At 40.7% G+C, this 5,671-nt stretch overlaps 1 pseudogene; it reads right to left on the bottom strand.

Annotated features, from left to right (window-relative positions):
- Nucleotides 1-1,677: 1,677 nt before the first annotated feature.
- LOC102732408 (MAP kinase-activated protein kinase 5-like) lies at nucleotides 1,678-3,365 on the bottom strand (annotated as a pseudogene).
- Nucleotides 3,366-5,671: the final 2,306 nt, after the last annotated feature.

The raw sequence follows: 5,671 nt of genomic DNA on the forward strand, positions 1-5,671 counted from the left end.
TAATACCCATCACCCTGTTACCCCATCCCCCACCCCCTCCCTTTTGTAACCCTCAGTTTGTTTCCTGGAGTCTAGAGTCTTTCATAGTTTGTCTCCTTCTCTGATTTCTTCCCACTCAGTTTTCCCTCCCTTCCCCTAATGTCCTCCGCACTATTTCTTATGTTTTACATATGAGTGAATTCTTTCTCTGCTTGACTTATTTCACTTAGCATAATCCCCTCCAGTTCCATCCATGTCAATGCAAATTGTAGGTATTCATCCTTTCTGATGGCTGAGTAATATTTCATTGTATATATGGACCATATCTCTTCTTTCCATTCATCTGTTGAAGGACATCTCAGCTATTTCCACAGTTTGACTATTGTGGACATTGCTTTCTGCCCATTTCTTGACTGGATTTTCTGTTTTTTGGGTGTTGAGTTTGATAAGTTTTTTGTAGATTTTAGATACTAGCCCTTTATCTGATGAGACATTTACAAATATCTTCTCCCATTCTGTAGATTGTTTTTTGGTATTGTTGACTATTTCCTTCCTTATGCAAAAGCTTTTTATCATGATGAAGTCTGAATAGTTCATTTTTGCTTTTGTTTCACTTGTCTTTGGAGATATATCTAGCAAGAAGTTGCTGCAGCCGAGGTCAAAGTGGTTGTTGTGTTATCCTCTAGGATTTTAATGAATTCCTGTCTCACATTTAGGTCTTCCATCCATTTGAGACTATTTTTGTGTATGACGTAAGAAAATGTTCCAGTTTCATTCCTCTACATGTGGCTGTCCAATTTTCCCAACATCATTTGTTGAAGAGACTTTTTTTCCATTGGATATTCTTTCTTGCTTTGTCAAAGATTAGTTGACCATAGAGTGTGGGTCCACTTCTGGGCTCTGGGTTCCATTTATCTATGTGACTGTTTTTGTGCCAGTACCATACTTTCTTGATGATGACAGCTTTGTAATACAGTTTGAAGTCTGGCATTGTGATGCTACCAGCTTTGGTTTCCTTTCTCAACATTCCTCTGGCTATTTGGGGTCTTTTCTGGTTCCATACAAATTTTAGGATTATTTGTTCCAGTTCTGTGAAAAATGTAAATGGTATTTTGATAGGTATTGCATTGAACATGTAGATTGCTCTGGGTGTCATAGACATTTTAACAATAATTTTTCTTAGAATCCACGAGCATGGAATGTTTTTCCATTTCTTTGTGTCTTCCTCAATTTCTTTCTTGAGTGTTCTATAGATTTCAGAGTACAGATCTTTTACATCTTTGCTTAGGTTTATTCCTAGGTATCTTATGGTTTTTGGTGTAGTTGTAAATAGGATTGATTTTTTTTTTGATTCAACTGTTTATTAAACAGGTCAGTATAGCTGATCCTTTGTCTACCACTGGCAAATGGTTTTTGTACACTTTATTACAAATAAAACAATCTTGTTTGACGATACCATCTGTCATCTTACAAACATATGAGAAAACAGTCCTAGAGTTATAGTATATTTCTAGGAACTGAGCTTTTCTTAAAAACAAACAAATGAACTATACTATGAATAAGTCCTGTATCTAAATCTATACAGCATCTTTAAGTAATGTGGAAATGAAATTATGATTTATTAATTTACATAAAAATTACTTTATACATTAAAGAATAATTTTTCAAATTGTTAAAAAAACAAAGTCTGAAGCTGTCATTATTGGGATTCATGGAGCATGGTTTGCTTTTCTATCACTTGCTTCACAATTTCTGCCGGTTTTGGTCGATCTACTTTATCTGTGAATCCACGACCATTCCAGCTGAAGGTTTGCAGAGTATCTCTTAGGAGTTTGCATTCCTGGTTATACTTCCAAGCCTCCTGCATTACTTCGTTCAACTTTTCATCTTCATTCTCTCCAGGCTGGGGGAGAATACACTGAGCAATCACATCTCAGAGCTTTTCCAAGGCAACATTTGAATCCTTGGCTCCATTCTCATGGTCATGGATATAAACACCATCCTTTGGCTTGGTGCTGAGTAATTTCCTCTTCCTCAGAATGGGGTTGCTCACAGAGTGCAGGGGTTTGAGGCTGACTTTCAGATCCTGGATTCTCATGTTGGCCAACTGTTCTGCATAAGCCTGCTGGATTCCTGCAACCACCGCCTATCCATCATCAGTTGAGCAGAGGGTAGCACATTATCCAAGGCCTCAGTCGAGTTGAGACATGGGTGGTCCAATACTCCCTTCATGGTGAGGCTTCCCTCTGGTTTGACTTTCAAGAGCTTCCTCACAACATCTTTGGCCATCTCTGAAATCTGGCTCCACTCTTCTTCTGGGAACTCAAAACTGCCTGTCATGATCTTTCTCCGCATATCCTTTGGGATAGTTCGGCTGTGGTGTTTGGAGTAAAAAGGAGGGTCCATTTCTGGGTTTTCTATTCTGTTCCATTTATATGTGACATCACATAGATAATCACCCCTAGGGACCACAAGTCACAGCTCTTGTTGTAAGTGTAGGGTGTTGGCAAGGTAGGTATGATTCCAGATTTCTCCTTCTGATGCCTTCTTTGTGCCTCCAATACCTGAGGTGCAACATAATCAGGGGTGAACTGGGGTGTCATCAAGTCACCTTGGTCAATTTTGCCAAATCCAAAGTCACACAACTTCACTGGGGCATCCAAAGAGTTATCCTTGAAGAGCAGATTTTCAGGCTTGAGGTCTCTGTGAGTGATGTTTAACAAGTGACAGTGCTGTAGAGCCAAAGCTATCTGCTTTGTTACTTGGCTGGCTTGCTTCTCTGTAAAGTGCCAGTGCTGGCTGATTTTGTGAAATAGCTCTCCCCCTTCCATCATCTCCATTACAATTAAAGAGTTGGGCCTTGGGGCTTGGACTCATGAGGAAACTGTACACTGTTAGCAAACACTTCAATAATTTGAACTATATTGGGGTGTGTGGCACACATCAAGTGCAGACGTACCTCATTTCTAGCTTTTGGAGGATCAAAAAGAATTTTCAGTGCAAACTGTTCTTGAGTAGATTTATTTACACAGACTTTAACTGGACCACTAATTCCAGTTCCCAGCTTCTGAGTCCAATTGATATTATATTCCTCTAAAATGGAGGTTTCCTTGATGGCTTTCTCCATGTCGCTCCCCCCAGACGTGCTCCGTGAGGCCTCTACGGCCGGGAGTGGCGGAGGCTGCACAGCTGTCCGGTCCCACCGTAGCCGAGGGAACAAGGGGCTCGGCGTTCGGGCCCCTGGGCCTCGGGGAGACTGGCAACAGCCGTCCCCAGGGACCAGCTGGGATGAGGGCCCCGGCGCTGGCTCCGCTTCGGCGGGCAGCTCTAGGCTGGCGACGGAGGCCCCCGGGGACAAGCCTTTGTGCTGGGCCCCGCGTGGCCGCCTTCCGGCTTCATCCCCGGCCGGGGAGGCAGGCTCACGGGACACGGTGAGGCGGGGAGGGTCCTGGTCAGGGGCGCTATACAGAGGCCTCGCGGGGCCGTTGATTAGGCTTGGGCTCGCCAGGTCCTAATGAGGAACTTTCTCCTCCGTCTCCGCTGCTGGCACCGCTGCGAAGCCGAGGTCGAGCCTGCTGTCGCGGCTGCCGCCGCTGCTGCTCCCGACGCCGCTTCAGCGCCACACATCGCCAGGACACCCACGTCTGCCGCTGTCTCATTGCTAGTGTATAAAAATGTAACTGATTTCTGTGCATTAATTTTATATCCTGCCACTTTGCTGAATTTCTGTATGAGATGTAACATTTGTGGGTGGAGTCTTTTCAGTTTTCCTTATAGAGTATCATATCTTCTGCAAAGACAGAGAGTTTGACTTCTTCTTTGCCAATTTGAATGCCTTTTATTTCTTTTTGTTGTCTGATTGCTGAGGCTAGGACTTCCAGTACTATTTGAACAACAGTGGTGAGAGTAGACATCCCTGTCATATTCCTGTCCTTAGGGGAAAAGCTCTCATTTTTTCCCCATTGAGAATGATATTTGTTGTGGAATTCTCTTATATGGGTTTTATGATATTGACATATGTTCCCTGTATCCCTCCTCTGCGGAAAGTTTTAATCAAGAAAGGATGCTGTATTTTGTCAACTGCATTTTCTGAATCAATAGAGAGGATCATATGATTCTTTACCTTTCTTTTTTTAATATGGTGTATCACATTGCTTGATTTGTGGATGTTGAACCACCCTTGTATCCCACGAGTAAATCCCACTTGGTTGTGGTGAATAATCATTTTAATGTACTATTGGATCCTATTGGCTAGTATCTTGGTGAGAAGATTTGCATCCATGTTCATTAGGGATAGTGGTCTGTAATTCTCCTTTTGTTGGGGTCTTTGTCTGGTTTGGGGATCAAGGTAATGCTGACCTCAAAGAATGAGTTTGGAAGTTTTCCTTCCATTTCTATTTTTTGAAACAGCTTGAGAAGTATAGGTATTAATGCTTCTTTAAATGTTTGGTAGAATTCCCCTGGGAAGCCAACTGGTCCTGGACTCTCTTTTTTTGGGAAATTTTTGATTACTGATTCAATTACCTTGTTGATTATGGTTCTTTTCAAGTTTTCTATTTCTTCCTGTTTCAGTTTGGTAGTTTTTATGTTTCTAGGAATGCATCCATTTCTTCCAGAATGACTAATTTATTGGCATATAGGGGCTCATAATATATTCTTTTACTTGTTTGTATTTCTTCAGTGTTGGTCGTGATCTCTCCTCTTTCATTCATGATTTTATTAATTTGAGTCTTTTCTCTTTTTGATAAGTCTGGCTAGGGGTTATCAATCTTATTAATTCTTTCAAAGAACCAGCTCCTAGTCTCTTCTACTGTTCTTTTTGTTTCTATTTCATTTTATTTCTCCTCTAATCTTTGTTATTTCTCTTCTCCTGCTTGGTTTAGGCTTTATTTCCTGTTCTTTCTTCACCTCCTTTAGGTGGAAGGTTAGGTTTTGTATTTGAGACTATTCTTGTTTCTTGAGAAAGACTCATATTGCTATATATTTTCCTCTTAGGACTACCTTTGCTGCATCCCAAAGGTTTTGAACAGTTATGTTTTCATTTTCATTTGTTTCCATTTAAAAATTCTTCTTTAATTTCCTGGTTGACCCATTCATTCTTTAATATGATGATCTTTAACCCCCATATATTCGTGTTCCTTCCACATTTTCTCTTGTGATTGAAGTCACGTTTTAAAGCATTGTGGTATGAAAATATGCAGGGAATAATCCCAGTCTTTTGGTACCAGTTGGGACCTGATGTATGACCCAGTATGTGATCTGTTCTGAAAATTGTTCCATGTGCATTTGAGAAGATTGTACATTCTGTTGCTTTAGGATGAAATGCTCTGAATATATCTGTCAAGTCCATCTGGTCCAATGTGTCATTCAAAGCCCTTGTTTCCTTTTTGATCTTCTGCTTAGATGATCTGTCCTTTTCTGTGAGTAGGGAGTTAATGTTCCTTACTATTATTGTGTTATTATCAATGTGTTTCTTTAATTTTGTTATTAATTTGTTTATGTAATTGGCTGCTCCCAAGTTAGTGGCATAAATATTTACACTTATCTTCTTTTTGGATTGTCCCCTTCATTATGATATAGGGCCCCCATTCATCTCTTATTGCAGTCTTTGGTTTAAAGTCTAATTTGACTGCTATAAGGATTGCTACCCCAACTTTCTTTTGATGTCCATTAGCATGATTAATGATTCTCC

The sequence above is a fragment of the Leptonychotes weddellii genome, chromosome X (assembly GCF_054177405.1).
Source record: "Leptonychotes weddellii isolate Sample4059 chromosome X, ASM5417740v2, whole genome shotgun sequence".
Lineage (NCBI taxonomy): Eukaryota > Metazoa > Chordata > Mammalia > Carnivora > Phocidae > Leptonychotes > Leptonychotes weddellii.